The following is a 25,155-nucleotide window of genomic DNA, read 5'->3' on the forward strand; positions in this document are numbered from 1 at the left end:
CATGATGAAAAATTTAGTTGACTGAAATATGGACTAAAATTTCCACAGGCTTAATTTTTGAATACAAATACATATAAAATAAATGATGTAGCTATGATATGGTACTATGAATTAGGTTAAAAAATCACCCTTATGGCAGTTTTATTACAGATGGTGGCTTTATAAAATCGTATGTATTGGAGGCAATAGAAATTATATGTCTGGAAAGAAACAAGCTTTGGAAGTGTAAGTCAAACTCGAGATAGGGCTAAGAATTTACAGTCTGTGTTGGAAGAAAAAAAGAGTTATTTATGGCCTCGTTACTTATAGCTGCTGAAAACACAACTGTAAATAATGCTCACCATTTGGATGTACGTTATTTATCATCAGTAAAATTTTTATTTTTACTGAATAACATTTGCAGATGGTTCTTTAACAGTGACAGAATTACTTAATTTTTAGTGTTGAAAAAAACTTAATGTAAATTGGTCAAAATTAGTAGGCATATTTATAGATGATGCTTAAGTGATGGTCTGTGTTAAAGTGAAAACTTCCCCATGGCCTATAGCCTTCCCTATTGGTGCAATTTCTACACACACCAAACCCTTGAGCCTCATTCCCTAATGCTTTCCCCCTTGCTTAGCTACCGCAGACATTTTAGGGGCCAGAGTCTTTGCATCTGCTCTTACCTTTGCCTGCAAAATTCTCTCACAAACAGCTATAGGGTGGTCCCTTCACCTCATTTTGGATATTTTCCATGGGATCCCTGGCCAGTGTATTGAATGTAGCACTTCCCACCCTCTACAGCCTGCCAACACACATGTCAAATTGCTATTCTGCTTTCTTTGTCTTCATAGTCACATATTCTATTACCTATATATTTTGTTTTCCATTCTCCATACCCTCCTGCCAAAAACACATTTATACCCACTTATGTTTAGAAAGTAAACCTCAAAAGGACAGAGTATATTGCTTTTAAATTTTGTTTTTCATTTGTTTGTTTGTTTAGTTTAATTTTTGATTTTTGTTTTTCATTCCCAGGGGTTAGAAAAATTGTTGGGAGATTAAATGAGCAAAGTGAATTTGATATATTTTTTTGATCTTAAACCTTAGACAACTCTAGATTTTGCTTAATTGACTAGATACACAATATCATAGTCTGGCTGTTATTTGGATTGCCAAGGATATAAATGCAAAGACATTCTATTTAAATTTTTAATTGATTAATTAATTAATTAATTTAATTGTTGACTGTATTACAGAAAATATATGGAACGCTGTGCAAATTTGCATGCCATCCTTACCTAGGGGCCATATTGATCTTCTCTGAATCGTTCCAGTTTTAGTATATGTGCTGACATTTTTAAACGACGGAAAGATATTAACATATTTATGTCACCCAAAGCAAAATCTCCACCTCAGCTCACCAACAAATGTTGAATTATGGAGCTGATCATTTTGGTTGACATGAACACACTTAGTTAAATATGCTTCCAAATATTATGTTGGAAAATCATCCAAGTAAATATAGGTATTTGGTATATAATAGAGAGTACATCTTAAATCACTGAAGAAAGAAAGGTGTTGGAATAACTGATTTAAAAAAATGAATCCGAGAAGAAAATATAGTTTATAATTTTATAAACTTGGCTTGTGAAAAGATTTAAAGTTACAAATAGAACAAAAAGAAACCATAAAAGAAAGGGTATATAAATAATATATAAAACACAACCAAAATTATTATATATAAAATTAAGAAAAAAACAACTAATTCCCAGTAAAGGGCACATACCCTGGGTTACAGGTTTGATCCCTGGCCCCGGTTGCGGTGCCTGCAGGAGGTAAACAAATGATGTGTCATTTTCACATCCATGTTTGTCTCTCTCTTCCTCTCCCCCCTGCCCCCCTCCCTTCCACTCTCTCTAAAAAAATCAATGGAGAAAATATCCTCGGGTGACGGTTAAGAACAGCAAAAATAAATAAATAAATAAAAATTAAAAAATGTAAAGCAGAGAAGTAATAATAAAAATACCTATAAATCAACAGGTAAAAGACAAATACTCTAATAGAGAAATACAAAGTGATATGAACAGTCAATACATACATAATATTTAGTCAAATATGTGAAAATATTTAGTCACATTACTAAACAAAAAGTTAAAAATGACAGTTACCACTCTTTGCCTGTTAAAAACAAAATTCAGCTGAGTAAGTTTTAAAGATCTTCTTGGCTTTATTTAAAGATTCATGAAATAGGCGGCATCCAGCCTAGAAAACAGAAAGAAACTCAGAGCCTCTGTACAAAATGAAAGCTTTATATGCACAGGGAACAGGAACAAGGAAGTGATACTAGTGAAAAAGTGAATTGGTCATTGCGACGGCAAGGGTGGGGAATGTCCGGCCCGATGGCTGTATAAGGCCCGTGAGTTAATTAAATGTTTGGCGAAATACAGCAGCCTAATTTTTAAGTTGATAATGTTGTATGGCCCTTGAAGGATGTTATAAATATCCAAATGGCCCTTGGCAGGAAAAGGTCTCCCAGCCCTGCTCTAGGGGATGACAGAGGTCTATCAGGTGGATGTCTAAGTAATGCTGAGCAGGTTTTAAGATTCTTGGTCTAAGACTCCATTTCTGGGAGCGCCAAAATGTAATTAAGTTAGATCTTCATTTGGTGGCTTAGCATAAGTACCTACAATTTGGGGTCTGTTTGTTTTTTAACATGCCCCGATGAGATGGTCTAGGTCTAGGCAGTGGTCGGCAAACTGCGGCTCGCGAGCCTCATGCGGCTCTTTGGCCCCTTGAGTGTGGCTCTTCCACAAAATACCGACTTCTGCGCATGGGCCATGAAGTTTCAATCGCACTGTACGTGCGCGCCCGCACTTGGTATTTTGTGAAAGAGCCACACTCAAGGGGCCAAAGAGCCGCATGTGGCTCGCGAGCCGCAGTTTGCCGACCACTGGCCTAGTGTTTCTGAGGCTTTGTGTCAATAAGAGCTCTTACAATCTCTTTGGATCTTTTAATGAATGCAACATTTACTGGTGATGGTAATATGTGCTATTAGACTTACAAATACACTTTGGCTCCGTGGACTTACTAAGCATTTACTCGAAGCAAACATTTTAACAAGAGAAAAAAGTTATTTGTATAAGAATATTTATTGTAGGATTGTTAGAAATCTAAAACATAACAAAAAGCAGCTTAGAGTTTTGTCCTGGTAAATAAATTACACGATAATCTTAAAGTGGAATAGTACCCAACTATTTAAAATGTTAATTTAAATATATGTATTTTTTGATATGGGAAAAATGGTCACATGTAACTTCCAGTTTCATGAGAAAGTTTTAAAAAATTCTCTCTAGTTCAACTTCATTTTTATAAGCTCTCTAACAAACTTATCTAAATGCATAAAATGAAACAAAGCAAAATATACACAATAGCATGATCAGTAATATTTTACTTTTACATTTTTCTCACATTGCTTCCTATTTTTCCATGATAAACATACATTTTCTGTACAACAATTTATAAATTTTTTTTCGAAAAATTAAAGGCATTTTCCAAATGTTAGATAATTAGACAAATATCATAACATTCACATGATAAGGGTTTTCCCAAATTTAGGATGCAAATCTAGATCAGCAGCAATAAGCTGTGACATTTTCAAAAGCTCTGAAATATGAGCTGGCCCCCGATAAAGGACACCATCTGGCTATGGCTTTGTAAGAGGGCTTCTTTTCTATTGCATTTTCTGTCATTTTTGCATAAAAATACTTCTATGAGTGCATTTCAAACACATGTTTGGAAGGTTCTACGTTGGGTTGCGTTCAGCCCATTTAGCTGTATTGTGCAGGCATTTAGCGTAAGTTTTAGGCACTTAGGCAGGTGTGTTTTAGACTTAAATACTAACAGGAAAGGTAATATGCAGTAGGAGGTCAGGGACAGGGCCGGCAACATGATTATTGTGACCTAAGGCATGGAACACATCCCAGGAAACAGACAGCATGCCTTTGGACATTAGGAAATGTCTTTTTTACTCTGGCTAGCTGATTGCTCGTGTGAATATGCAATCAGACATTTCCATTCCTTTTCTGAAGATCTAGTTTGGCCATTGTAAGTTAAATTTAAGTTATAATATTTTTGCCTTGTGAGTCTGAATTCATTGCTAAGCTAACAATATATAAATGTGTTTCTTTTCCTTTCAGAGTTTGACGTTTTGCACTACTCATTAAGAGAACTGACATAATGCAGAAGTTGTTCATAAAAGATAGGAGAAAATTATTTCTGCCAAAATTGTAGCAGGGCTGTCACCCATTTTGAATCAGGAAAGCATTTATTTTACAGTATATGAGTACGTGATGAATATGGGCAGGACTTTCCCACACCAAAGTGCCTTATGGGGAAGCTGTTATATATTTTGACATTCAACCGCTATGAATCGTTCCTTCACTTTTCAGATTGAACAAGTATGACATGCTTTCATAGAATTCACTTTGGGAATATTAATGGCCTTTCTATGTGACCGTTATGTGGTTTCTAATGCTTTTCTGCAACAAGGTAATTAGGAAACCTCTGTCCACTCCCTATCTCACCTAGTCTAATCATCAATGTAATAATCCATCGATCAAAAGTTGTAGAAATAACTTTCTAAGTTAGAATCCAGACTGAGTTTTTATACCGGTTTCCATAATTACAATAGCTAAGACCAAATATTTGCTGACAGGCACGAGGCCAATTAATTCAAACCACATTGGCCAGCAGAGTACTTAATGTCTGTAACGTGTAAGAGAAAAGTAAAGGGCGGATGAAGGGGAATCTGGCAGAAATTTTAAAAATTTTGAAGAGGAATTTCATGGCAACACATTTTGATTTGAGTTATTATTGTCAAGAGTTCCTGTTGGTGACCTTCAAATGGAACTGGGCATTGGTGCAGTGTGTGTTATATCTTGTATTCAATGCTGTGGCTTTTGCCAGTCTATTAATGGCATCAAATGGCAGGAAAAGGTCTATTTCACATTGCCTTAGGGGAAATTATTTAGCGATAACATTTTAATATATTTTTCTGGTTGTATTTGAAAGAGAAAAACAAATAATTTTACCTTTAGCTGTGCTTTATTAAGCAGAGAACGGGTGAAATCATTGGCACGGAAGTTACTGGGTTTATATCTAAAAAGAAAGAAAAAAATTTATAGAGGTGGCAAGACAATATATTTCACCATCATTTTTTCTTTCTTCCTGCAAACAACTATTTAGTAGCAAAAATAATAGAAGCAGAATTTGAATCTTCTAGGGTGACTAATTGTAGTAGTCATGCTTTATGTCCAAGAAGAAGCACAGAACTTGGCAAGCCTGCTAGATACGGTGAGGCTACATCTCAGTACAGTGAAATGAAATAGGCAGGAAGATTGACACTGCAATTTAAGTTTTTCTCTGTCTATGTCTTCATATTTGACATGATTGATTCCAAGGCAAATATTCAGGTAGTGCTTTTAAGATTTTTCAATAATTGTCATTTTTAATATCAGTTTTTTTTGCTCCATCCCAACTTGCTTATTTAGATTTAGTTGCCCGCACTATTTATATACAGGAGTCAACTGATAAAATATATCAAGAGCTAACATTTTGGAGCAGAGACATGGAATATCAATAGGGCTTTCTTTTCTGTTTAATTAATTCATTAATTAATATTAATTGTTTAGGGGGCATGTGTGTGGTTACTGACTGATTTAAAGAACATGAAGGATCAAAATATTTAGATTTCCAGATTTCATCTGGGCATGTATAACATATATTGTATAACAAATTTCCATTTGTAATTTCCTGGTACAAACTTGGCGGTTTAAAACAAGAGGGATTTATTATCTCACAATTCTCTAGATCAAAGGTCCTGTCACAGCATGGCTAGATCTTCTGCACGGGGTTTCCAAAGGCTGAAACTGAAGATTTGGCCAAGCTGTGTTTTTGAGCTCAGGGTCATTTTCCAAGATCACATGGCTTTTGGCAGAATTTAGTTCCTCGCGGTTGTAGGACTGAGGTTTCCATTGTTCTCACAAGGTGTTGCCCAGGGCCTGCTCTCAGCTTCTAGAGCTCAGTTTCCTAATTTGTGGCCAGTTTGTGTTTTGGAGACCAGCAGGAGAATCCCACTTAGGTTTTGAATCTCCTCGTTTTTAAGGATACCTACCTGATTAAGTCAGAGACCCTTTTAGAAAACATTTTTTTCTGATTAAAACATGTTGAAATGACTTCCTACCCTGATTACATTTGCAAAATCCCTTTGCCATAACTTGACCATACCCAGCAGCGGGCTGTATACAGGGTGTGTACAGCAGGCAGACATGAATCTTGGGGGCTAAATCAAAATTCTTCCTATACTGCGTGGTTTTGAGAACTCTGGTGTATGGAAATAAGACAAGTTTTTCAAGCAAGACTATCTGGTGTGGGAAGACTGGAGAATGAATTATGAGTATATATTCATATATGGCAGATAATATTAGAGAAAATAAGCATAGAAAAACAGCCTTAAGGCTGTAAGTGATTTGTTGACAGGTTGGCAATGAGAAATGTGCAGTGTGTAGAAACACATAGAAGTTGCAAATGGCATAGTAAGCAAAAGCAAACAAAACAATATTCTAATCAACTGGCTGGGTAGCTCAGTTGATTAGAGCATCATCCTGACATGCAAAGTTTGTGGGTTCAATCCCCTATCAGGGCACATACAAGAATCGACCAATGAATGTGTAAGTGGAATAACACATTGACGTTTCTCTCTCCAGCCCCTTCTCTCTCTCTCTAAAATCAATCAATAGTTTTTTTTTAAAAAAGCAATGTCTGTGTATATTTTATAAGATAGAAAGTATAGAAGTCTCCCCTTACCCACAGTTTTGTATTCCATGGTTTTAGTTATCTGAGGTCAACCATAGTTTATACATATCAAATGGAGAATTCCAAAAGAAAATTTAATTCACAACATTTAAATTTCACCCCATTCTGGATAGCAGGATGAAATCTCCTCTAGTCCCATTCCGTCTACCTGAGATGTGAATCATCCCTTTACCCAGCATATCCACCCTGCACATGCAACCTGTCCATTAGTCACTGAATAGCTGTCTTGGTTGTCAGCATGACTTTTGCAGTATCAGAGTGCTTGCCTTGAAGTAAACCTTATTTTACTTCATAATGGCCCCGAAGCATAAGAGCAGTGATGCTGGCAATTCAGATATGTCAAAGAGAAGCCATATCATGGTAATATTTTAGTACTAGTTACTATTGTTATGTCCTATGGGGCCCAGTTTATAAATTAAATTATATCATAGGTATGTATGCATAGAAAAAAACATAGCATATATAGGGTTTTATACAATCCACAATTTCAGGCAGCACCTGGGGTCTTAAAGCATAGCCCCATGGATAAAGAGGACTGCTGCATCTACATCAACAACTTTATCTCTCCACTTGTTTAAAACAATTTATTCTATGCACGCTAAAAACTGTTCTTTCAATTTTTAATTCTTTTTATTTTAAAATATAGGACTTGATTTGAAGAAAAACTGTAATAGCTTTCTCTCTTTAAATACATCACGTGCAGTTTACTACATACTATCTTGTAGTCTCGTGGAAGACAAACATTTTCACTACAGTGTTGGAAAGATTAAATATGCATACCTTAAAGTGATATTGTCCTATTTACCATTTAAATTCATACTGAGAAAATGGCAACAGAGATGGGGGCAGGTGCTAGGATGGAGGAAGGGATTGCCAAATTTAATGCACATCTAGTTTTTTTGTTCTTGGCATGATCCTCATAATTATATCCTCCATATTCAACAGTTAGTCACCTTGCAGTCCATTATTCTCTAGTTTAAATAATTCCATTTCAATTAGGTTTCCCTTGTAAAGCCTATTGTCTTTTTAATAGCTTTCCTTTTTTCTCTTTAAATTTATATTTTCCATATAGTTTTAAAACTTTAGAGTATAGGCTTAATGTTATACCCTATTAGGCATATGGAGGTTTTGTAATATATTGCTAATTATGAATTATAGATCACATGTGTACTTTTAGTGTTAATCTAAAAATGACAAGGTAGGCCTTGGAGAAGAACATGACTATAATCTCCATTTTTCATTTTTGAAATCCCACTGGAAATAACTTGAGGCATATAATTGAATGCAAGTCTACTAGGAAGGCCATTTCACATCCAGTAGAAGAAACAGCTGAGCAATTACCTTAGGTCATTCCCTGCATTAGTCAGACACAATCTTGATAAAACTTTGCTTTGAATTTGAATAATGGCCACTTTTCCACATTTTATTGGCTAAAATAAGTCACATGGTTAAGCTGATATAAATTAGTGAGAAAGTATATTTATACCACAGGAGTATACTGTAATTCACATGAAAATGAATGCTGATAAATAATTCTATGGGGGGGGGTATGGAAATTGGGGGCAGTAATTCATTCCATCACATTATCTTTAAGGACTCACTAAGACAAACTGTCCCATAATTTTCAAATCTAAATTAGATATAAAAATACTTTAGTGTTAAGTGAAATTTATCTACTTTACTAATGTCAATTGGACAAAGAGATGATTAGGAAATGACATAATAAATTGATCAAAAGTAATTTATTGGCCCAAAAATTATGGCATCATTTAGAACATGAAATAGAATCATATGATGTAGAGAAATATGGTCCTTGACTCATTTTTCCTTGCCATTTTTATATAATTTACTATTTATATTAATAAATACTATACTACTTAGTTTTCTTGGCACTGTAAAACTGAGTCCATTGCTCTAATTCTGTTGAAAAGATAGAAACTTCATTAACTGTAGTACTATAGCTAGTCACTAATGGAAGCAGAGTATCCCACATCACCACAGATGATGCCATAATTCTTGCCCATTAATTTATCTGGATTAATTCTGTATCACTATCTTTATTGCTGGAATATATAAAGGCTGGAATGTTTGGGGAAATGTTATATTAGCCCCACTTCCAAGGCATGTTGACTGAGTTAGCTACAAGTGTTCACATTCAACTTCCAAATACAGAAAATACATGACAGAGACAACTCATCATTTTCCTTCACTACTTCTCTTTTTTTACCTTTAGAGCAATAGAATTCTTCACTCAGCGATACACACAGAGCCACACACAGAGATACTCAGGGACAGTATTAATGTTGCATAACTTGACATTTGATTTTCCAGCTTCCTTTGCAGCTGGGTGTGGCCCTGTGACTATGGAATGCAAGTAGAAGTGATATGTACTATTACCAGGCCAATGAATACTGGTTTGCCTTTAATTCCCTCTGAGTGCCTTCTCATTGTGTAGAAAATGATGAACATTGCAATAGCCAGTTCAATACCTGGAGAGAAAAAGCAGAAAGGCACCTAGTAAGACTGACAGGGTCTTCACACTAACCTGAGCTCCTCGGTCTCCTTGTTGAGCAGACTAGCTTACATGCCCTGGACTGCTTAATTCCTCTGAATTATTTTGTGAGAGAGACTGAAAGAAGTATCTTGTTTGAGCTGCCATATTTTGGGCCTCTTTTATAGTAGCTTAGCCTATATGTAAACAATTCATAGATATATGTGGAATATGGTATGACATGTGAAATTTAAATTGATTAATCGGATAGAATCTACCAAATCATCAGGAGCTGGTATTGTGGGTCTTGGAAACTGCCTATCTGATCTTTCCTACCAGTTTTATTGGCTCTATATGCCTCTTGACAGCCTCTTTGTGGTCTAACCCAGTTCTAAATTATCACACACACACAGAATTAATCAAGTGCTCGCAAAATAATTTCTAAAGCCAAAGGTTATATTTCTTTAATTATAAAAGAAAAACTCAAATTAGTTTCTTCAACTTTTATTGAAGAACCTGGCAGTTCAGATTGATAACTTTTGACTTTTAAAAAGACTCTTGACCCCAGATCTAATTTTCCTGACTTTCCTCATTATGCAAGTGGTGTACTAGTTGTTCATAACTATATAGCACTGGTAAAACTGGTTAACAAATAGGGATTCCTTCAAATAAGAAACATGCTCTAGCTTGACAAGGCTAAGAACACCTGATTTTATCATTAGCAGGGGAAAGATCATTCATAATTTCTAAATAAGGTTTGTGGCCCAGCATCCCATGTTTACCTTCCATGAGTCTAAAAGTGGGAATTCTGCCTTTGAATTATTAGAGAATTTACTTCTCATGATATTTCATCAGTGATTTTAAACCCATTTTTTCTGTATATTTTCCAGCATTAGAATTATTAAGAATAGTGGGTTATGATTGCTATCAGATTCAGGAGAAAATATACTTGGCTTTCCTCTCCAAACCAAGGGCTGCTATTGCAACTTTCAAGTCAGATCTCAGTAAAACTTTCACAGAAAAAAATTCAAAATAGAAGGGGAAAAAAAAGAAAACTGTTTCATCATTCTTGAAGTTTCTATGACCTTTAAGGGAAATGGATGGCACTGAGAGAAGTTGTAATGAACACTGGCTCCAGTGCTATGACATTTCTTTTACCTCATTGTTTGGTAATTTCTCTCTACCCTGCTCAAATGGTTTCTGTGGTTTGCTGTTTCCACTTTTCACCTTGTGATTTATCCGGTGTTATTGAGGACTCAGTCTGTTTACTGTTTCGGTGTTTTTATTATCCTTGTCTAAGGATGACTTTATGATTATGAGTTCCCTCTGAGTCTGCTCTAAATTCTTTGTTGCTAGCATTCTACAGCATTACTTTAGCTCATAATGTCTTAGAGTACACTGCTGAATATATTGCTGTACAAACAGTGCATGAATTTATTTCTTCCACTCCTCAGGTTTTAATTCAGCAATCAACTGTCTTTGGGGAGTGGTTTACTTGTAATACTAAATGAAGGAGATATAGATCCAATAACCAAATATGGCTGATGAGAAAATCACAGAAACATGAAATATTACACACTCACAGCTTCCCCGCACTAGTAAACTCCCAGAATTTCCATTTATTTTGTAAATGTAAAGATAAACCTGAAGGCTATCTTAAAATAGATTGCACCATGGACCCTTAATGGGATGTGAATGTGAAGCTGTCATGTTATGTTTACAAATAATGTTATTTCCTGGACAATTTTATTTTAGGGATTTGTACACGTGCTTTTTTTTTCCCCATGCAAATACCTAGCTTAAGCTAAGATATGTCAATAGAAGTGCTGGGGAAATGTCTTATGGATATGAACACATTATCTGATAAAAATTCATATGGAGCTATTTGCTCATGGCTGAAGGTATAGATAGACCAAAGAGCATTGAAGAAAAAACAAATCCTTTGCTTACAGATTCCTCACCCTACTGAGCATATACCTAATACACCAAAACAGCACAGTATATATATATATTTTTTATATCTGCAATTGTGTTATAATCAGTGAGAACTACAGTCTCATAAAAATAAGTTTGACTATAAAAGAACTGTGGCTCGTCGTTGTTCTGATGACTGGAAAAATGTCCTCTCATTTCTATAAATCAGGATGTGCTGAGAGCTATTGCAAACCAGAGTATCCTAGCTTAAAGTGTTCCTGACTACTTTCCTCTTATCCAGGAGTCTGGCCCTGGCCAGTTTGGCTCAGTAGATAGAGTGTCAGCATACAGACTGAAGGGTCTTGGGTTCCACTGCAGTCAAGGGCACATGCCTGGGTTGTGGGCTAGATTCCCAGTAGGGGGCGTGCAGGAGGCAGCCAATCAATGATTCACTATCATCATTGATGTTTCTATCTCTCCCTTTCTCTCTGAAATCAATAAAATATCTATATTTTTAAAAATCTAGGAGTCTGCCTAGTACAGTGTTATATCTTTTGAAGTAAGATAGCAGATTGGGGTTTAAGTGTGGGCTCTGGCAAACTCCCTTGCTATGTATGAGGATGGGGATGATAATGGCATCTGCCTTATAGATGTTATGTGAAGGATTTAGCACATTACTTAGAAGAGAAATGATGGTGCCTGGGAAATGGTTGCTTTTGGTAATAACATTACTTGTCTAATAAATCAACACATTCCTACTCTCTTATACTCTAGTACTAACCCAAACCTATTTAAACACAATTGGAAGAATAAGATTACTTTATTTTTACATTTGGGAATATTTCCTGTGCAGGTAGCCAGTGTGGACTCCCTCTATCGGTTGGCCAAGACACTGGCTAGCCCAATATTTACAAATCTCATAGCCAGTGTTCCTTTTAGAATCATTTGGATTAGGCTTTAATGATATCCTGACCAAAAGGAGAGAGAGAGAGAGAGAGAGAGAGAGAGAGAGAGAGAGAGAGAGAGAGAGAGAGAGAGAATTAAATGAAAGAAAAAATAAACTTAGTACATACTATTTATCTAGGGATAGAGGAAGTATGATTAAAAATAGTGAGTAATATGGTCTTCTGTGATTAACTTGAAAAATGAAATTTCCAACTGTAATGTTAGATCAAAGAAGTGTGCAGCTTATTGAAGTGAATCATTAGAAAATACTGTAAAGAGAAAAGAATAAGTAATGTGAAACATGAAAATAATTACTTATTTTATTTATCTTTTAAAAAGTTGTAGAGCTTCCAAAGCAAGCACAAAATCAGTTTCAGCAAAAACAATATTAACCTAATAAATAAGGTTTTATTTTTCAAATCAGGCTTAAAGTTTCCTGATGAATCTAAGAAGAGTTTAACCCAGTGATGGCGAACCTTTTGAGCTCGGCATGTCAGCATTTTGAAAAACCCTAACTTAACTCTGGTGCCATGTCACATCTAGAAATTTTTTGATCTTTGCAACCATAGTAAAACAAAGACTTATATTTTTGATATTTATTTTATATATTTAAATACCATTTAACAAAGAAAAGTCAACCGAAAAAAATGAGTTCGTGTATCACCTCTGACATGCGTGTCATAGGTTCGCCATCACTGGTTTAACCTATGATTTTATAACTATTTGAAGAAAGATACAGTTACTTGAGAGAGTGTCCAAGAGAATTCGTAGTTGGGATGTTGGAAAACAGCAGGTTAATAGTGTATACTAAAGGCTCTGTACTTAATTAGTGAACACACTGATGTTTCCAGTTACCCTTATTTCATAAGAAAACTGCTTTATCCAAACATAAGGTGGTAGCAGTACTTTTTATTTATTTTTAAAAGACATATTTTTATTGATTTCAGAGAGAAAATGAGAGGGAGAGAGAGATAGAAACATCAATGATGAGAGAGAATCACTGATCATCTGCTGCCTGCATTCCCCACACTGGGGATTGAGCCTGCAACCCAGGCATGTGCCCTGACCAGGAATCGAACTGTGACCTCCTGGTTCCTTTTAGAATTCAGAGGTCTATGCTCAACCACTAACCCATGTAGGCTGGGCAGTACTTTTTATTGTTAAAAATATAAACATTACTAGTATTAGTCACTTTTAAATAAAATGAGTAATATATTCCACAGTGTAGAACATTTTTAAATGCACAGAATACAGTGCAATGCACATCTCTTCATAACCCTATCCACCCATTTTCTTCCAAGGGAAACCTGGTCCTAGTTTTACTTCACCTTCAGGGGTGGGGAACCTTTTTTCTGCCAAGGGCCATTTGGATATTTATAGTATAGTTCACTTAATATAATTCACTTATTATAAATTTATGTTGCTATGGAAAAAAGCTCCTAGATTTATTGAAATTTGAGTCCCACTTATTGTTGCCTTGTCAGGACCAGACCAAATGATTTCATGGGCTTCATATAGCCCGTGGGCCAGATGTTCCCCAGCCCTCATGGTTGGATGGACTTGTACTCCTTCCTTGCATGACACTGGGTCTGAGGTCCAAGTCTTGTTTTCACTGTGTGATATTTGAAACTAGAATCAGGATTTTTCATATCAGCATTCAGAGTTGGGGAAGTGGAGACCCTCCCCCTTGGAGCTATAGGGGTAAAGTAAGATGTGCCTTGACCAGAAAAGATTGCTTTAGTTACTAAGCTATAGCCAATTACCATGGAAAATTATAACTTCCAACTTTTTGGGAGAATGGCAGACTGTAGGTTTAATCTTGAATCAGTTAACTCATATCTCTAAGAGTTTTTGCATTCTTTTTATTATTATTATTATTATTATTATTATTATTATTAATTGTAAAGCCTTCTCTTCATTGTTCCATTTAGTAAATTGTCAATAACTACTTCTGGGCCTGAATTCAAATATTATGATTGCTGACAAACACAGTAGTAAGAAATACCCTCTCAAATATATTCTTACAGTTCATCACAAATTGTATCAATCACATTACTTGTCACTTATATTACCTGCATGTTTCTACTCTATCTACTATATTGATATATTCATCCACACTCTCTTGGTAATCTCCTCCATTCTCATATCTTTAAATCCCATGGATATTCTAATGCCTCCCAAATGTATACCTTAGCCCAGAACTATTCTTTGAACCTCAGGCCTATATATTTAATGGCCTACATGATTTATAAACTTGCAATTCAGAATAACCTTCCTGAATCCAAAACTTGACTTATCTAGCTGGCTTTAATCAACAGAGGAGAGCTTTGTTACCATGCCAAAATAAACTCTAGAGATCAGAGTGTTTACAAGTCTGCTGAGGTCTTATAGTTACTCATTTATTCTTTTTCTTTTTTCTCTCCTGCCTCCATGATATTGCCTATGCCTTCCAGAAATCTCTCTTCCTCTAGCACTATGATTAACTCCTACTTTCATGTCAAGACTTGCTTTAAGCATCATCTTCTCTCCAGAGACTTCTCTGCCCTCATAGAATGAATTATTTGCCATCACTTGGTGCATGTCATTTTGTCATGCTGTTGTAATGATTAACTTTTACATTTCTCTCTCTCTCTACTTTGTGAACAACTTAAGGACAGGGGACAATCTTTTACTCATCTTTATATTCCCAGCGTGGCTGGGGTAGAGTCTCACTATATTAATTACAGAACATCTGCTAGAAGTTAAACAAAACACAAGATTCTAGGTTTAGTTAAAACTTTAGGACTTATATTTATTATAAAAATTAAAATAATAGTACTTTTTGGTGATGCAAATACTCCAAAAAGGAATTGTTATTTTTTATTTAAGGTCACACGCATGAATCGGAAGGTTTCTCATTTATTCTTAACAGTTTTTGAATAAAATTTTTTTTCTATCACTACCATATTTTGAGTTAGTGAACATAGTTCATTCAGTATTTTAATACATCATTATATAATCTTTAAATTACTAAATTGATTTATAATCTTTCCCTTTATATTAACATAGCAGTTAATACATAAGTTTATGTTGACTGTAGTTGTGCCATTCAAGAATTTAGGAAGTTCAATATACCTACCCCAGTTTTTGTTTTTCAAATTTAGTTCAGATTTTTCATTCTTTATTATAATACCAACCTATGCTTTGCCGTCCTCATTCATGATTCTGGAAGTATTTATTAAATATTTTTATGAATTCATAGTTTTCATCTCAAAAGGTATTACGAATGAATTCTTTCTCAGATGTAGGCTCTTTGTTTAATAAAAGAATAAAAATAAAATATATATTTCCCTTCGGTTTGCTTTATTGTTTTAATGATATCTAACAGTTTGTATTTTTACTGGATTCAGCTCATTTCAAGAGAAATATAACACAGAAAAATTTATAATCAAGCTTTCTGAATAGTGTCTCCTGATGCACTCTTTTTAAAAAATCTATGTATTGAGATAGAATTCACACACCATACAAGTAACCTACTTAAATGATAAAACTCTATGATTCTCATTATATTGAGAGTTATGCAACTACCATGATGATCAAGTTACCACTACCATAAAAATAAATCTGGCAACCTTTAGAAGTCATTTCCCACTTTAACCTCAAGTCTCTCTCCCCAAGTCCTAGGCAACCACTAATATATTTGTGTCTAGTTACTTCCCTATTCAGGATATTTCATCTAAATGCAATTCCACATTATACAGTCTTCTGTACTGTCTTCTATCATTAGCATAGACTTCAAGTTTATTCATATTTTAGTACGTATCAGCATTTCATATCTTGTTAGTGCTGAATAATATTTCATTGCATGCATATACCATATTTTTATTTATTCTCAATGAGTATTTGTCTTGTTTCCACAGTTTGGATATTATCAATAATAATTCTATGAACATTCATATACAAGGATTTGAATGGATATATATTTTTATTATTCTTTGGAATATACTTAGGAGTGACATCACTGAGTCACATGGTGACTTGATGTCTAAACTTTGAAAGAATTATCAGACTGTTTTCTAGAGTGGTGGCATCATTTTATACAACTACTAGCAGTGTAAGAGGGTTACAATTTCTCCACATTCTTGCCAGCACTTTTTATTTTCTCTCCTTTTGATAATAGCCATCTCAGTGGGTATGAAGTGATATGGAAACAAAATTTTATTTACTATGAAGGCTGCTAATGATTACAATTAGATTTTGCAATATATGAATGAGGCAGAGTTGCTAGTGTTCGCATTATGAATTTTTTTAAAATATATTTTATTGATTTTTTACAGAGAGGAAGAGAGAGGTATAGAGAGTTAGAAACATCGATGAAAGAGAAACATTGATCAGCTGCCTCCTGCACACCCACCACTGGGGATGTGCCTGCAACCAAGGTACATGCCCTTGACCGGAATCGAACCTGGGACCTTTCAGTCTTCAGGCCGACGCTTTATCCACTGAACCAAACCTGTTAGGGCTGCATTGTGAATTTTTAAACAGGCAAAAGCACACCCGGTATTCTCTTAAGAGTAAGAAATGCTTTCCCACAGAGTAGATGTGTGACTATATCATTTATATCGATGAAACAAGGGTCAATTAATCTAGAAAATAATATTTAGAAAAATAAAAGCCCTTTTAAAACTATATTAGACACAATAGGTATCAAATTCAGGGTAAAAAGTAATGACAATGTTCTTTTAAAAAATATAGTACAGTGGATAGAGCATTGGCCTACAGACCAAAGGGACTGGGGTTAGATTCTGGTCAAGGGCACATACCTTGGTTGCAGGCTTCGCCCAGGCCCAGGGCCCTGGTTGGTGTGTGCAGGAGGCAACCAATCGATGTGTTTCTCTCACATGATGTTTCTCTGTCTTTCCCTCTCCCTTCCACTATCTCTAAAAGATCAATGGAAAAATATCCTCAGGTGAGGATTAACAACAACAACAACAAAATTGTTTAAAAAAATATGATTTATATATCTAATAATTTTCTATTTTGATTTCAATCAAATAGTTTTAAGATTAGAACCAAATAATTTTTGTGGTAATACTGACTTGCTTTATTCATAAGAAATTGCTTTAGATGATAAATTTTATAGTAACGTTGGACTGCTTTAGGGGTCTGTAGTTAACCTTAATTTTACATCCATTAGTAATGTTTTCAGTGCCATAATACTAATTACTTTTTAAAATATATGTGTTAACTTTGGTGGCAGTCTATGCATTCTTGATGCTTCCACTCAGTAATTAATACATTTTAGTAACAAAAGCAACTGTGACCCTACAGACGTTCCTATTTTTATCAATCTGATTGTTCTGGGCGAGAATGTGGGCCTGTGTCTGCCATCAGTGCCAGTCTCAAGGCAGAGGACAGGAGCTGTGATAAAAGGATATGCATTGTGTGGTAGCTGATGAGAGAAAGCATGCCAGACATTCTTGGGGAAACAAAGACATTGTATTCATAAAGAGAATTTCAGTTTCACTTCCCTGCTTTACCTCTTCTGTGAGATTTAGCTCAAGTTCCCCTTTCTTTGGGAAAACTTTCATGAGTTCAATGGGGGTTATTTGTCCTTATCCTTATCTTATAACACCTTGAGTTCATCATGATCTTAGCACTTGATTTGGCATGGCATACCTGTGTATTTACTTGTGATTTGATTAGACTGTGATCTTTCTAAGGGACAGGGCTATGTTAGGTTTATTTTAAATCTTTAATGCCTAGAATGGTGCCTAATCCCTAAAGACATTTTAAAATATTTTTGAGTGAAAGAAATAAATGGATGATATGAAATTCTGAAACCTGCTATGCTGTCTGGCTTTAGGTATAGCTATAATCCTATATAATAAAGAGCTAATATGCAAATAGTCATCACGTCCTCACCTTGTCATGCCCTCACGCCATCACACCGTAACTGCTCAGACACTCAACACTTGGGAGAGAGGGATGGGGGCAAGCCAGGCACAAATAAGCTCTTGAGAAAGGAATGGGGACCAGCCAGGCTGTGGCCCAGGTGAGAGACAAGCTGCCTGTCCTGTGGTCCTGGGCGCCAGAGGCTGTGCCTGTGCCTGCGGCCCAGGAGAGGGACAAGCCACCCGTCCCGCGGTCCTGGGCGCCTGTGGCTATAGCTCGGGTGAAGCTACTCACCCAGGGTCCCCTGTGGCTGTTGATGGCCCAGGTGAAGCTGGCCCAGGTCCTGGGTGCCTGCAGCTGAGGGAAGCCTAGGTCCCGGGTGCCTGTGACTGACCGGAGGAAGGAATACTGGGTCCTGGGTGCGGGGTGAGGCAGAGGCTGTTAGGGGCAATCAGGCCAGCAGGGGAGCAGTTAAGGGTGATCAGACAAGCAGGCAGAGGTGGTTAGGGGTGATCAGGCAGGCAGAGATGGTTAGGGGCGATCAGGCAGGCAAGCAGGCAAGCAGTTAGGAGCCAGTGGTCCTGGAGTGCGAGAGGCAGTCGAGCATCCCCTGAGGGGTCCCAGGTTGGAGAGCCTGTAGACCAGGCTGAAGGACCACCCTCCTCTTATGCATGAAAATTGTGCACCGGGCCTCTAGTTTATAAAAAATACAAAAAGGTTAAGTAAGCTAGTTTCAAAAATAAACAGGATTGTTTTCTTATAAGAGTTACTAATTCAACTCAGAAACCAGAATGTATCTAGATAATAGAGATGCAGTTTGGGACATTAGAAACTGACATATTAATGGACATTTTGGACCCACAATGTGATTTAATGTATGTTTCATATAATTTATTAATGGCAGAGGAACTTCATATATCTAGTTGGTATTGACTTTCTAGGTACACGTGGATTCTTATTTGAGCTGAGATTTTTTCAATGTTCTGCTTTGACTGTGAAATCAGACATGCCTCAGGGCAACTGATATTCAAGGAGAAGCATAGACAGTTTGCTAAATTTCATGCCACATTAGTTGTAACTCAGCTGTTGTTACCATTCACTTATGAGTCAAATTCCTTTAATTACATCTCCATTTCACCACCTGGGCATAAAGGGTAAGATCTTTCTTAGGGCACACATTTTCCTGATTAACCTCAAAAGACTTAGCTGGGTGCTTTGTCATGTTTGGCCCATTCAGCTTTCCTAATACGTGTTTCTTAGCATTTTGCCTACATCTTCTGAATTGAAGTGAAAGATCATGAAAAATAAAATAGTGACAGCCATTTTTGCTTTTACAATAAAGAAACAGAATAGGCATTTGAAAATTATTGCTGAGAAACTGAATTCTAAAAGTTTGCTTTCCATTTCATGGAGCTTAAGAATACAAATGTTAAATAGACATTTCTCCAAAGATATAAAAATGGCTAATAAACACATGAAAAGATACTCAACATCATTAGTCATTAGGGAAATGCAAAACTACAATGAGGAACCATTTTATTCTCAATGTGGGTATTTAAAACAACACCAAAGGAGTCACACAATAAAATAAAACAAAATAGAAAAGAAAAATGTTGTGAGAACATGGAGGAATTGAAACCCTCATGTATTGCTGTATGTAAACAGTTGTTGGTTCCTCAAAAAATTAAACATAAAATTATCATATGACCCTACAGTTTTTGGCATATACCGAAAAGAATTTTGAAAGCAGGCATTCAAACAAGTATATGTATACACATGTTAACAGCAAAATATTCACAATAACTAACAGGTGGAAACAGCCCAAATGTATTTCAACAGATGAATGGATAAATAAATTGTTTCATTTACATAAAATAAAATATTATGTCCACACAAATGAATGAAGTACTGATATATTCTACAATGCAGATGAACCTCCAAAATATTCCACCAATGAAAGAAGCTAGACACCAAAGGTTCTATATATTATATAATTATATTTATATGAAATATCCAGAATAGATAAATCCATTGAGACAGCATACAAAATGGTGTTTCCCAGGGGATGGAGGAAGGAGGAAATGGGAAAAAACTGTGTAATGGGTAAGGGATTTTACTGTGAAATGATGGAAATGCTTTGGCACTAGATAGAAGTGATGGTTGTACAACATTGTGAAGATACTAAATGCCACTGAATTTTTCACTCAAAAATGGCTAATTTTGTGTTATGTAAATTTTACCTCAAAAAATTATTTTTAAAAATATAAATGTCGATAAATATTTATTTATTTATGCAAACAAGTTTAAGGATTGAAGTGATGGCAGACAGATTTGGAGAGCTGAAGCTTATTTTTAAGAGTAAGTTGGTATCTTTTTCAACTGGTGACTGAGACTTACGAATTGTGATTGTAGGATTTAAAATGAGATTAAACCACTCTAAATATAAAGAGCAAATGAATGCCAAAGGCACTTTCTTTTAATAATAACAACAACCATAGTAATCCATATCCAGAGAATTCATCTTTATTCCAATAACAATGACTGAAACGATATGTCCATTTCGATACATCTGCTCAGGATTGCTTGGGAAAGGACTTCTTATTGTCACTTTTCTCTTATCAGGCGATCTTTGAATTGCAAGACTAAAATCAAAATGATGCTTCTCTGTGAAACAAATCACTTTCTGTTTTTTTCCTAAATTTACTTTTTATACAGGCTCACTGGAAACAACATATTTTAACATAATCTGCCAGTCCCCCTCTCCAATACAGGGCTATCACCATAATAAAACCCTCAAGGAATGATTTAACTTCATAATTATAAAGACTCAAAGAATGATTAGAACAATGTTTTCCTTCTCGTTTTCCTCTTGTTAATTCTCCAGCCTGCAATTTGCCATTCCTTTAATGTTCACGGTTGGGGCCCAACAAGGCGCCCTGATAGAGTCAGGATGTGGAGTTTATTGCGCTGCAGTGAATGAATATCTCTGCACAGCAGCGGGATGCGCAAGGATATTGAAGTGATTGCTGCCTGGCGTTTTCTCTTCCTTTTAAAGTTTGTTGTTGAAAGACCTGTAGTGACAAATATTAATTTTGACTTTTGGGAAAATATCAACAGCTATTCTTAGAGGTGGTCTGTCGATAAGAAGTGAGCACATATATTTTGTATTATTTCATATAGCTTGTATTTATACTGGGGGCAACTACACATTCTGGTTTCATAGCCACATAAATTCATTGACCTTTTATCCCAGGGTTTAAACAGAAAACAATGGATTGCGTGTCTATCTGCCTGTACTTTCTTCATTACAAGTGCTGCTTGATTGTGGAGAACACTTTGATTCTTGTAGATTGGGAAATGAATTCACACACAAATAAGGGTGCAGTAAAGGAGGAAACATAGATACATTATTAAAATAGGCTGAAAGCAGGCTAAGGAAAACTCAGACCTTTAAAAGGTTAAGAAGAGAAAATAAACTGCTAATTAAATGCTTTTAGAAAAGTTATTTATTTATTTGGGTAAAAAAAAAAATGTGAATCCCTGGATAAAACTATACTAAAAGTTGAAGATGTTCAAATAACTACAATGTGGAAAAACATGAAAATGCTTGATTGTAATATAAGAAAATCATTTTATAATTAGGGAAAAGATAGACTTTGTACTGAAGTTTTGGAGCTATAAAGAAGATTGTTGGATTTGACAATATAAAGTTTCAAATAAAAGGAACTATAAAAGGTGCAATATGAGAAACAGGTTAAGATGACTATCAGTAAAATATTTACTAAGTAAAATATCATCTATTACATATAATCAGCTTTTAGAAACCTATATAAAAACCCCAGTAGGAGCAAAGTATGTAAAAACATAAATGGATAATTGATAACATGCAAATGTGTGATAGGTCACATAAATGGTCATGAGTACTTGAAAAAAAAGTTCAGATACAATGAAAATCAGTGAAAGGCAAATTGTTTTTTTTTTTTAATTAAATCTTTATTGTTCAGATTATTACATTTGTTCCTCTTTTTTCCCCCCATAACTCCCCTCCTCCCAGTTCCCACCCCACTCTCCGCCCTCACTCCCCCCCCCCGTCCTCATCCATAGGTGCACGATTTTTGTCCAGTCTCTTCCCACATCTCCCACACCCCTTTCCCCCCCAAGAATAGTCAGTCCATTCCCTTTCTATGTCCCTGATTCTATTATGATCACCCGATTATTTATTCACTTGATTCTTAGATTCACTTGTTGATAGATGCGTATTTGTTGTTCATAATTTCTATCTTTACCTTTTTCTTCTTCCTCTTCTTAAAGGATACCTTTCAGCATTTCATATAATACAGGTTTGGTGGTGATGAACTCCTTTAGCTTTTCCTTATCTGTGAAGCTCTTTATCTGACCTTCAGTTCTGAATGATAGCTTTGCTGGATAAAGTAATCTTGGTTGTAGGTTCTTGGTATTCATCACTTTGAATATTTCTTGCCACTCCCTCCTGGCCTGCAAAGTTTCTGTTGAGAAATCAGCTGACAGTCGTATGGGTATTCCCTTGTAGGAAACTGGGTTTCTTTCTCTTGCTGCTTTTAGGATTCTCTCTTTGTCTTTTGCTCTTGGCATTTTAATTATGATGTGTCTTGGTGTGATCCTCTTTGGATTCCTTTTGTTTGGGGTTCTCTGCGCTTCCTGGACTTGTAAGTCTATTTCTTTCACCAGGGAAGTTTTCTGTAATTATTTCTTCAAATAGGTTTTCAATATCTTGGTCTCTCTCATCTTCTGGCACCCCTATAATTCTGATGTTGGTACGTTTGAAGCTGTCCCAGAGGCTCCTTACACTATCTTCGTATTTTTGGATGCTTTTTTCATTTTGCTTTTCCAGTTGGGTGTTTTTTGCTTCTTCGCGTTTCGAATCTTTGACTGGATTCTTGCACTCCTCTGGTCTGCTGTTGGGTGTCTGTATAATATTCTTTATTTCAGTCAGTGTATGCTTAATTTCTAGTTGGTTCTTTATCACAACATCGAGGGTCTCATTAGGTTTCTTGAGGATCTCACTACATTTATCGGCGGTGTCACCAGTCTTTTCGAGGGCCTTACTAAATTTATCGGCAGCTTCTAGACAGTTCTTGAGAGACCTTAAAAGTGTGGTTTTGAGCTCTATATCTTCCATTTCTGACATTTGCGTCCTGTTTCTTTGTCTCCGCATTTTTGTATCTTTTCTTGGTGCACCCCCTAGTGGTCTTTGTGCGCAGTCTTGTTGTAGTTAAGCCTTGATTGTCGGCAATACCAGGGGTGATTTGACCTCCAGGCTAACTGGCCGCAAATTGTTTTATGTCAATGAATAGCAGTTCTTACATTTCATATTCAAAATAAAGGATTGATTTTATATATATATATTATTCGTTATGGGTGGAAGTTTATATTTTCATACTTTTCTGATAGAAAAATAAACTGATATATCATTGTGAGGTTTATTTATGAATAATTATAAAAAGTTTAAATACACATAATCTTGAATTGGAAATTTATTTTCAAAATATTCAAACTACACAAACACTTGTACATGTGCTCAAGGACTTCTGTAAGAATAATCAGAGAATATCCAGGGTAACATATTTTAAGAGGAATTTTCAAAAGCAACATATGTGTTCATTCACAGTGAATTTCTGATTAAAAAATGGTACATCTGCACTAAGGGATGCTCTGTACCCTTTAAAAAGAATGGGGTAGATATGTAATAATGTGAAAATATATTCACAATTTTTTGTTCCATGAGAGAATCTTTTAAATTTGCAAAAACTATCTATGGTATGATGTCATTTTTGTTTAAAAATTCACATGGTCATGTGTGTAAAAGTATGTGAGAGCACATAAAAAAAGTCCTGGATGATTATTAAAAATTTTATATGTGATAAATCAAAGAGACTGTATTGGGAATGGAGAAATAGTAGGTTTAAGTTGATATTCCTTTGTATTGTTTGACATTTTTATAAATGAATGAAATTTAAAATATATATTTTATTTAATTTCAGAGATGAAGGGAGAGGGGGAGAGAGAGAGAAACATCAGTGATGAGAGAGAATCATTGATCGGCTGCTTTCTGCATGCTCCACAGTTGAGATCGAACTGGCAACCTGGGCATATGCCCTGGCACGGAATTGAATTGTGACCTCCAGGTTCATAGGTCGGTGCTGGCTGGGCAAATGAATGACATTTTTAAGTTTAAATACGATAAGTATAATAAAAAAAAAAAGAGTGAAGAAAGCAATAGAGATGTTTGAATTTCATCTTTTGCATAATTTTAAGTTGAGATTTCTCGTATATTAGGTGTTCTTTGAAAAAATTCTCCAAAACATTTAGTTGGCCTAATATCCAAAGCAATGAAAATAAAGTCGCTTTTCAAATTAACCTTTTGATCATATTACAAGTGGAAATAAGATGGGCATATTGTAACAGAGCTTGAGGCATTTCCTCTGTATATGTGCTTCTATGAAAGAGCTCAAAATTGCAAGGTGTCTAAATCAGAATGTCCATGAGGGAATATGGACACTCAGATCCTCTGAAGTGTTGAAGAAATTATAAAATCCAAACAGAAATTACTCACCTTGTGAAAAGTAATCTTCAAGTGTTGCAGATATCCTTGGATCTTGAAAATAACTTCATTGCCTTTCACCTTGCCTGAACTTGCAACTCAAAAAGCACTCAATTTTTTCTGATCATGTGAAACTACTCACTCTACTATTAAAGCAACTTTTGATGTTTGTACATGGTTTTTACATATGTTTTTAGATAAGTATACTGTTATGAGGTATTTGTTTAGCTGTCCTTTGTCATTGGCTAGTATAACATAGCATAAGTTCAAAATAACTTATATGAAAATAAATTCATTGCATACTTCGTTTTAGAATATACTTTCCTACCATTATATAAAGAGGAACTCTAAATCTTTTTATAAATTACAATTACTGCTTTTAAATGGGTGTTTAAAAATGAATGTTTGTTTTATTATATGCCTTTTGCTTTCTACATAATTGGTTAGTTGATCAATATTTTTTTAAAATAATTTCAATTACTATGAATTTATA

At 35.4% G+C, this 25,155-nt stretch overlaps 1 non-coding gene across 1 annotated transcript; it reads right to left on the reverse strand.

The window, feature by feature from the left end:
* Positions 1-1,242: 1,242 nt before the first annotated feature.
* LOC118660844 lies at positions 1,243-1,348 on the reverse strand. The gene has a single exon (XR_004969048.1). It is a non-coding gene; the product is annotated as a U6 spliceosomal RNA (small nuclear RNA).
* Positions 1,349-25,155: the final 23,807 nt, after the last annotated feature.

This window comes from Myotis myotis, unplaced genomic scaffold (genome assembly GCF_014108235.1).
Source record: "Myotis myotis isolate mMyoMyo1 unplaced genomic scaffold, mMyoMyo1.p scaffold_m19_p_7, whole genome shotgun sequence".
Taxonomy (NCBI): domain Eukaryota; kingdom Metazoa; phylum Chordata; class Mammalia; order Chiroptera; family Vespertilionidae; genus Myotis; species Myotis myotis.